This window comes from Lutjanus erythropterus, chromosome 7 (genome assembly GCF_056507025.1).
Source record: "Lutjanus erythropterus isolate fLutEry1 chromosome 7, fLutEry1.hap2, whole genome shotgun sequence".
In the NCBI taxonomy this organism is placed as follows: Eukaryota; Metazoa; Chordata; class Actinopteri; order Lutjaniformes; family Lutjanidae; genus Lutjanus; species Lutjanus erythropterus.
In genome coordinates, this window is record NC_139323.1 from 36,334,031 (window position 1) to 36,345,024 (window position 10,994).

The following is a 10,994-nucleotide window of genomic DNA, read 5'->3' on the forward strand; positions in this document are numbered from 1 at the left end:
AGAGGGCACACCCATGTTGCACTGCCATAGCCCAGAACGGACAAACCAAATTTTGGCCGTAGACACGACCTTTCACATTTTGTGGAGTTTTGCAACCTCTGTAGGTTCTCCTGCACACTTGGAAGGGCGGAGTGAGATGATATGTTTGCAATCTGCAAGCTCACCATTAGGTGCACACTAAATCCTACACACTGGTCCTTTAATGGTCATAAGTGTGCTGTATAAATAATTTTATTAAGCTTGTTGAAACATGTGAATCAAATGAGGAAACTCCTCAAATTCATTTCCTCAATCCAGATTCAGAATTGTGTTCTTTCAGCAGATGTTTGAGACCAATATCAGCAAAAAATTACGGTTGACGATCACTGTTAAAGTCTGTCTGTGATGTCTGGGAATTGAGACGTACATACCAGTCAGTCAGTAGGCTAATCTAAGAGAGAGGCAGACAAGACGGGGGAGAGACCACCAACGTAGTCACCAAGTCTATCTCAAACTGTGTGTGCGAGCGGCAGAGAGACGTTATCGCTCCGCAGCTTTGATATGAGACCGAGTTTGAGCTGAAGTGGAAAGATTTGCACAGTTCGTTTCACAACTTCTCTTATCTGCGCTGACTGAAGTAATGTCTGATACTACCATTACTACTGCTACTGTGTGTGTGTGTGTATGTGTGTGTGTGCAGCATGCACAAAATGGGAGAATATCAGTTTGTACATCCATAAAATCTGTTGCGACAATGTATGTGACCGAAGGAGCACATAATTTAATACTGCTACTCCTGGTAGTGCAATACACTTTTTCATGTGGATGTCAGTTATTTGTATAAATAATTTAACAAGCACAGCATAAGAATGCACAGCTTTGCAGGTTCAGAAAGTTTGCACACAAAATCCTTGAGGAGACTGTTATTATTGTTATTTTTTGGCTAAACTGGCTCTAAAGTCAAAACCAGACGTTGCTGTGCAGATTTGTTTCACTGTGATGTCTGGACAGATTAACACACCAGGAAGCAACCAAGCATCAAATGCGAAGTTTGCATGTGAGGAATGTTTTGTGTTCGCTCAATAGTCTGCTAACTTGTAAACGTCTAGGAGGTGATTGCACCCGCCTTCCAAAGACACATCACAGCGTTACTGCACGGATCACGATGCATCGCTAAGATAAACACCACTCAAACTAGTTCCTTTGAAGAGATTAGTTGCTGTTTATTATTTACAGTCAATAACAAGTTGTGCCAGTTACACAGCTAACTGAACTGACTGACAGAGCCAGTGTGTTTCTTGTTTAGAGTGAGGAGTAAATGTGGTCATAAACTTGGTCGACATTGTGACATTTGGACTGGGAAGTTTTTATAAATATATGTTCACGGGGGGGCCAACAGGGTCCAGTGCAACACTGAGTCTACAATAATAATAAAAATAACTTTCATGCAACAATATGGCACTGACACCTTGTTACTGAAACAAATATTGTTACTGAACACAAATGGCAATCACAGTGTTTTCTGCTAAATATGGTAATTATATATATAGTATAAACTGTATATTATCAAACACTTTATCCTAAGATATGAAGACAAACTTTCTTCTTTAACTCCTCTGCCACATAGTGATGCAGTGTCCAAAAAATCCTTGCAACTCCAGAAATTGCCACAGAATTATCACGTTTTCTTCAGTCTTAACGTTATTCAGTGATAGTTGTCCATACATCCAAACAGAAACTACTTTTAATGGTGCTAATTTGCCAAAATATAAATTCTTTGTATTCATGTTGTGGTTACTACTTTGTGTACTATTATCACCTGGGTCGGATGTGCCCATCTGTCAACACAACTGGCTCCAGTTTGGCCACCTCAGTTAAACTGGTCTCAAACCTTGACTTACTGTTCAGAAAAACAAGTAAAAACACCTCTGATAACAAAACACAATGCCAGTAATGTTAGATTGACTGACCAAATAAAGTTAAGTCAGGTTTGTGTAATTAGTTAGGGAGCTATTTTGAAGGGTGCCATGTAGTTGTTCTGATGGGCCGGTAGTCCAAAACCCCAATAATCAGAAAAATGTGCCATTGGACCAAAAGCCTATTTGCCTGTTATCCCAAAAACAAATTGCCCAATGCTCTGAAAATACACACTCTCCTTAACCTCAGCCTGCGCCTCACACATCGCAAGAGCCAGGGCTTAAGACTTCGCCTACATCTGATGACTAAAGTAAATAGTACGTGCACCAACTGAGGTAAAACTCAGGTTACAGGTTGTTTGCTGTGAGGCCAGAAAGATAGAACAAGTTGTTCTGCATGTAAATTGATGTCTGAATAGATTGCCAATATTATTAAGAGTGGCATCAAATAAAATGTGTAATGGTGTTTGTTAACTCATGCTGTTTTTTCTTCTCTGTGTCATTTATGGAGGAAGGCTGCACTGCTGTTAAATTGTGCGTTCACTTGCCAAAGAAGCTCATCAATTTGTCAGTCAGCCATGTGTTTTTGTTTACTGTTGCCGTTGTGCACCTGGCACGCTTTGAGGCCAGAAGTTGGAAATTTCAATTGGGAAATTCCAAACGATTTTGTCCGGACAGCAGCATAACATCTGCCGGGTGCAATGGGCCTTTGGAGCAAATGGGCAAATGGGCTTTCGATCCAGCGGGACACTTTTTGGACTATTGTGGTTTTGGAGCAATGAACCGTCAGAACAATGGGCCGTTCCCTGCAGTGGTGGACAAAGTACTCAACCCCAATACTTGAGTCAAAGTATAGCTACTCCTGGTCAAATATTACTCAACTACAAGTGAAAGTTGCTCAGTCAAAATTTTACTTGAGTTAAAGTACTAGAGTTCTTGCTTCTAAAAATACTTAAGTATTCAAAAGTACAAATTACAAAGTACATTTTCTAATATCAATACATTGTTGTATGGTTTTCACAATGCATTTACAGAGGAATTAGATTGAAACCAGCTGTAAGGAGTTCTCTAAGTCTGTTAAATAACTAAATAACTTAAAAACCATCCAACATTTAAAGCCTACCTGGATTTTTTTTCTCTTTTTCTAATCATAGTAACATCTTGAGATTTAATTTTGTCTTTCTCCTGCCGTGGCTTGCTTGTTCTTGTTACAGAGCACGACCACGTTTTTCCACTTTTACATCAATCCCAGCTGAGAGTGAACACAGCATGTGGCCAATCACGTTTTAGAAAAGAAAAAACAGCAACAGCTGACTTCAAAAAGTAACAAGTAATGACAACCTTCCTAGAAATGTATTGGATTCAAAAGTACAGTATTTGTTTTTGAAGTATAGTGAGTGAAAGTCATGAGTTTCCAAAAATACAAATACTCAAGTAAAGTACAGATACTCAAGAAATATAAGGTCATTACTGTCCACCACTGGTTCCCTGTTATAGCTAGCTAGCACTGATTTGCATAATAACTTAAGTTAGCTAGATGAGTTACTCCTGAACTCCTCCTGAACTTTTAACAGTGCAGCCACCTTTGCCGGCTAATGGTTACTTAGAACTTAGGAAAGACTTTCACGCAAAATTAGTATTGAAATCATGAATGTTTGGTGCAATAAAGTTCAATTTTATTTGAATGTAAAGAGAGGTAATGAAAAAGGAGAAATGAGTTGTCTGCTGCCTGCTCTGTTCTCTCTGCTACATACGGAGTCAGGTGTGTGCTCGGAGGCAGGCGGACCTGCATGTTTATCTAAAGCCTCTATCAGGCACAGACCAAACATTTTCCTTACCTGCTTCTCCCCGCTTCCCTCTTTTTCTCTCCGTCCGTCTGCCTACCCACATATCCTTTCTTCTGGAGAGGCAGCATGCCGCTAAACACCCACAACTGTCAAAGACAAAGCAGGAAAGAGAGGGGGACAGGGGCTTTTGAAAAGTGTCTGTGTATACGTGTGTGTGTGTGTGTGAGTGAGGCCTTCTTCAGAAGTCCAAGTCTTTCAGTGGTCACCTCTTTATGTAAATACCGTATTATCTTCAAGCTGTTTGCGGTGATTACTTGACTGTGTGTGTGTGTGTGTGTGTGTGTGTGTGTGTGTGTGTGTCTGGTTGAGAGGATGTTAAATGATGATGAATGAAAAACATACACATGTAGCTGGTAAGCAATAACAGCTGAAAGTTAAGTTATATTTGAGGTCTTATTTTAAATAAAAGATTTTATCTCATCACTGTGTGCATGTCCATCAGGTTAATTTAAGTGAAATTGTAGTTTTAAGTTTTCTGATCCCTAGGAAATAAATCACATTCTTGTGTCAGTGCTGTAATCTATACTAGTTTTACATTTTTTCTGTTACTTCCTTTTTTATTTGTTTAGTTTGATTCTAAATTCTGTATATTAGTTGAATCAATTCCTTTCCATAAGGGGATTAAAGAAAGACAAAATTATATTTTTATGTTATTTATAATAGCTTATTGTTTATCTTTGGCTAAAATTAGCTGAAAAATATCTGTATTTTCACAATTATAAATGGATGTATTATGATCTCAGCAGTTCAGGTCTTAATCTAACATGAAATAATGATAAAATTTCATCAAGTAAGATAATTAAATTGCAACATTGTAATGTTGTATAAACTTGTAAATTGGTTTTAATGTCATAGATGTCTGCATAGTGTTGTGTAACAACAATTATTGCATTGACTGGCATATACTGTGTACTGCATATATTTCTAATTAATGAAGTAACAGAAACAAGTAATAGCAGATGTTATAACTGAAGAATAAAAAAGTAAGTCAATCTTTTATCTATTATTTGTTCCACATTATGTTAAAAAAAAATGCAATTTAATCTAAAATAATTTCAGATTAAGATACAGTGTCATTTGTCATCTTACTCTTACAAAACTCAAAATGTACCCAATATCATGTGATTAGTCCCTGCAATGAATGAATGAATGAATGAATGAATTAGTAGTTCCAGATATAAAGTTTTAAAAGTTTGAAAGCACTTATTATTGTCTCTTTGTCTACAATGCAACTCAACTCAACATTTTTTTATACACAAATGCAGCCCAAGATGCTTCACATAACAAAATTAAAACAATACATACAAGAAACAAATAAGAACAATTTAAAAAAAAAAAGTGAGAATAAAAAGTTACAACAATAAAACAATACATTTTTCAAAAATGCATTAATGAAAGTCAGTAGAATTAAGTATAATAAACACCAAGAATAAAAGTAATGTAAAAAACAATGTCTTAAGCTTAAAAAAAAACCCAAAAAAAAACCTGAGGTTGCAGTAAGCAATATTTTCAACAGCAGTCTGAGAACTGGTCACGTTTGTTTTGGAATCTAATTCCAATTTATAAGTTTCCCTCAGGTGGGTAAAACATTTCTCTCTATGAGTTCACCTTCCAGCCACTAGATGGTGATACATCCTCAGCAATAAGAAGTGAGCAGCACAGTTTCATGACACTAACTCCATTGGTATTTACCTCACTGCTGAGTTCATCATGGTTTCTTTACCCTCTGGCTGTAGGATATAACTGATAATATCTTTAAAAAGGGTAAAAGAGTCTAAGAAGCTGAACTCAAATTGATTAAAAGTTTTATGAGAAACGGCATGCACAAAATTATACTTTAGAAATTAGTGAGTGTTATCTTGGAATTCATTTTATTACCTGCCACACACACATTATAGGTTTTATTGGCACTGATTTTGCTTCCAGACACTCACATTTACATTTTGTTGTCCTTGTCCACTTGTATTCAAGTATGTCTGCAGGCAAGTGTGTAGGAGTGTGTGTGTGTGTGTGTTTTCCCAGCAGTTACATCACTCCTCAATATGCCAATTGTCACTGTACACCTGTAGGTAACTGCTCTCTTTACATTGGCCTGAGATACACACACACACACATGCACACTAATACACTGGAAATTCTCTCTCAGTGTTTACCTGCTGTTTGTCTGAAGCAGCTGCTGACTCTTTGTAATGACGTTAATCCCAACACAAAATGGAAACACACACATGCATGCACACACCCACACCCACACACACACACACACGCACACACACACACACACGGCACGGCAACTGAATCTATGAGACCTTCCTGCCTCGCCTTTTTCCAATTGAGTAAATATTTGCCTCTAAATGCTTCAGAGATGTTTGCCGCAATTTTGTTTCATCTATTGTTGCTTTAGACGGTTTGTGCAGAAGACCAGGTTGACTCTAATGTTTTACAGGGACAAAGACAGGGAGAAAAAGAGAACAGGAGCTGATAAAAGGCTGGTCATTTTCTTGTTTTAGACATGTTGATAAATTTACAGTTTTTACTTCCTCCTATGAAATCCTTCCTGTGATTGTCCCCTGCTACAACCCCGACTGAGCTTTTTGTCTGTTGAGTTTGTTTTAATAGGGCCAGATTTATGTTGTACATACCTGTAAAATCCTGTTTGTGCGACATTTTTCTGTTCCCATATAAACCCCATTGCTGTGTCTCCCTTCTCCATGTCCCAATCAATAAAATCAATAAAAGCCCTTTGATAAGCTATCTGTCAGTATACAGATAAGCTAAGCTAACCTAAGGCTGAAAGTCAGAGGTACAGTGGTGCAAGATGTGGAACACAGTTTCTTAAATGTTTGAAAATAATTAAATGGTTACTTAACTGTATTGTGAAAGTCAACTATTTTTGTGCTGTAAAGCAATATACAAATTAACTGCATGGAATATAGAGGCTTAGATTTAACTTGAATATATGTTTGTTTACAATGATTTTATAATTATTACATAAATATAAGCACTACACTGTCATACACACAGACACAGAGCAACATTAGCATTAATTTTGAGTCATGTGTCTCTCAAAAAGATGAATGTAGGTCCAATATTCACTTTCTTTTGAGCTCTGTTTTTGGTCTCCTCCACCTACTGAAGAATCTGGCTCTTTAGCTGCTAAATGATCCACTATATTCACCAGCAAAAGGCTGAATTACACCTGCTTTACCTAAGTTCAAACTTAGCCTGGCTATAATGTAAATTATTACAAAGTTGGCATTTATGCATTACTAAATTAAATGTAGTTGCATGGGGATAAGTTTCAGTAAGTGAAACAGCAGTTTGTCTGACACATGAATGCCATTATGCAACAAAGAAATGTCTAATTTATTGATATTTCAGTGTCAGTCTAGTTTGCTGTGATGCTATGATGCCAAGTGGCTCATGCAATGCATTTAGTAACCAGGATGATGGAACTATATCTTTTGAATCTTTTGAAGTAACTGTGGTGCATCCAACTTTAGTAGCTGGTTACAAACTAACTGGCAGCTACTGAGCCCCTGGGTCGTCTTTACAACTTTACTTGGGTGAGAACTTACACATAGCTGATGCAGCCCACTGTACCTCACTAACTTTGTCTGCTGTTTGGTGCTGGGCAGATGGCACTGGGTTTATTATCTGAAGTTTTTTGCTGATAACAGTTGATGTCTGCTGAGGCTGGTAATGAGATTGTGGTGAAATTGTGGGTCTTAAAACCAAACCAGTAAGATGAAAGATGCTAAAAGATGCAAAAATCCTCATTTGAATAATATATCTCTGTGGATTGGCCATTAAGAGGGATTCATTTGACATAACAACACATTAATCATAGCACCTTTAATCTCTTTTATTATTTTTTAATAACTGAGATTAAAGAACCAGCGTATAGGACTGGGGCCAACAACCTGGGGCTCCATAGCTGCATGGAGCTCTTATGTCCATCTCCAGTGGCTGCTTTAATATTTGCTCCACACAGATGTTTTTGTCTTCTTTGGCCAAAAATGTCTCTTGATAATATAGGATTTAGTGGCATCTAGTGTGAGGTTGCAGATTGCAAACTCCTTGTGTCACTCTCCCGTTCCAAGCATGTCAAAAAACCTACAGTGGCTGCAAAACTCTCTATGAAACAGGCCGTAAATTTAGAGCTGGTGTTTGATTTGTTCGTTCTGGGCTTCTGTAGAAACACAACAGTGCAACATGGAAGGCTCCATGTAAAGGACCCGCATCCTTTGTAGATATAAATGCTTCATTCTATGGTAACGAAAACACAACAATTCTTATTTTCTGGTGATTATACACTAATGAAAACATACTTGTGAATATAACCTTCCATTTTTATCATATTCTGTTGATAAATTCCTTTAAATCTTACACACTGGACCTTTAAATTCAATTATACCCTGCAGCAACAGCATGAGACACACATAAACTCAACTATTTCCTCCAAAGTGCTGTTCCCGTACCAGTCCACTGAATGGTTTACTTCCTCAAAACTTAATTTCACTTTCCAAAATGCTAATAGCGTTGGACGGGGAGGCTGTGACAGCCAACAGGAGGAGAAATTAGAAGTGGTGATTAAAGATGATGGTTGTTAAGGGGAGAGAAATGTCTCCCTCCTTCTCTTTCTGCCTGTCTTACTCTCTCTTTGCCTGTCTTACTCCTGTCTCGCTCTGGCTCTACTATCAATGGGAGCTTTCACTTTGCTTTGCATGATAAATATGATGGTTGTGTGTGTGTGTGTGTGTGTGTGTGTGTGTGTGTGTGTGTGTGTGTGTGTGTCCGACAGAGTCCAACAGTCCACTCAAATGCATGAGTGGCTTGGAGTGTAGCCAGCATGTAAAACCTAGCAACAAGATTTGACTTGGCCCGCTGAGAGAGAGATAGAGGGAGAGCTGGCATATGCACAGTATGGGCATATGGATCTTTGTTTGTTCGTTTTGGACCATTTAGTCATTCTGTCACTCCAACTGGACTACTTAGCGAATTGGTGCTACTTCTGGTTCTGAATTACACACACACACACGCGCACACATTCGCGCAGACACACATTTGCGAGCCAAGACTTGACTCTGCTGCTTTACAGTCTGTTACTGTTCACATGGCCTGAATGAAATGAAGAACCTCTTCCAATCAATCCTTTTAACCAACATGTGTGATCCCTGGCTCACGCTGGCGTGGCCTTCAAGCTAACAGGGTCCACGCCAAGTCAAGTCAGTTTACAGCCTCTGGGGGCTTTTCCTGACCATCAACACTGAATTGGCCATGGAGGCAGGCAGCTCCAGCACTGATTTCCACCCACCTCTGAATCCAATACAATAAAAGAGGGCTTGATTTAAAGACTGGTCAGTTTTTTCCAGTGTTTCTAGCGTCATTATTTCCTTACCTTGATAGAAAGTCAAGCAATTCTTAGATGTATTCTTGACAAATATTTAAACACTTGTTTTGTTCTCATTTTTTTATGAAATTAAAATATGTGCAAACTTTGTTCACATATTTGTTTAAATGCATATTAGTGAGTCCTTCCCTCTTGCCAAGATAATCTATCCACCTGACAGGTGTGGCATATAAAGAAGCTGATTTAACAGCAGGGTTATTGCACAGGTGTGTATTAGACTGGTCAAAATAAAAGGTTTTACTCCCAGAAGGGCAAAGTCATGACCTGCCCTGCTCTGTGTCTGATTGGCTGGTACTCACTCGCCTTCAGTGGTTGGGTTCAGATGTTCAGTAGCAGAGTTTCTGCAACACATCTTCATATCTACGCAACAGAATAAGTTACCAAAACGATATTTGACCGGTGGAGAGTCCTGGCAGTGGCAGACTTAGTCAACCTTATCTATGTTTCATAGTATATGTGGTTAACTTTCTAAAATGGACACAGTATGGTTATATTTAGGCAGCAAAAGTGCTTGGGTAGGTTTAGGAATTGATGATTTTTGTGATGGTTTTGTTGGACATACTACAAAGAGTACTCTGATAAAAACCAGGACACTGTGGCATGTAAACTTATCCAGCCTTATCCAGGTTTCTGAACCATCTCACAGTGGCTGAGATGGTGAGAAATTAACACACCTGCAGGCAGACAATCAGAAACCTGGATACTATTCTGATCGTGCATACAGGAATATGAATAATCAGTTTTCTTATGTTCCATGTTAACTCCATATTCCGAATATAATCAAAAACGGGATAAGGCTCACAAGCTTGTAAACACACTCTGGATTGCTGGGCTGCATGATTTAACTTTAAATTATGTTACACCAAACTTTAAAACCATTTTAAAATAATGATTGAATCTAAACCTCTTTTTAAACCTCAGTTTAGTTTTTACTCTAAACCTAGATTAAATTCAATTTTGTTGACCAAAAATGTAAACTCCAATTTAAACCATTATCCAGTATTAACTTTAAACTTTCACTTGAGGAGGTTTAACATTTAAAATAGCTGCCTTTTTGAGGTGGATTGAGGTAATTCTCTGCAGTGAAGTCGTGAGTAGGCTAACAAACTATTAAGCTAGCTAGCAAACAACATGATGTTTCGTTAACTTTTTTTCATCAAGTTAGCAAACACTAATGTTTAAATTTTTTTAGCTAGCTAGTGAACACTATAACATTTTGCTAACCTTTTAGCACGCTAACAAACAAGATAACTTTTTCTTTTTTGTCTATCTAACAAACAATAAAAACTAAGCTTTTTCTTTCAGTTCTGTTAATGAATACTCACTAAATCCCTAAAGGACTCAAAATTATTATTTTTTTTATATGTTGATTAGACCATTTAATTTCAATTTACATCACTAAACTTGGATTAACTAAACGGAGATTGGATTTGAAATTGTGCAACAGAGCTATGCTTAATTTTAAATCTGGCTTTAATCATTTTTAAACCTAGTTTTGTGGTCAAGTAAGAAAGTAGCCACAAGTTAAAGTTGGTAACTTTTCATCTGTACAAACAACTGCAACTCACTGTTAAAAAGGAGAGATGCCTCAACCCTCTGATATGTTTTTTACTCTTTGATATAAGCATGTCAGACTGATCAGGATCATAAATGTGTGTTGCTTGCAGTTTACAGTGTGGGTGTTGAGTAAAACATCTCTCTCAAAGTTTTACTGAATGAGCATCCTTCTTTGTCAGAGTGGGCATCATCCATCCATCACACCCTCCCTAACATTTGAAAACCTTTCCTGTCCCCATGTTTCCTAATAGCCTTGTATAGTGCTTTATGGTGTTATCAGCATTT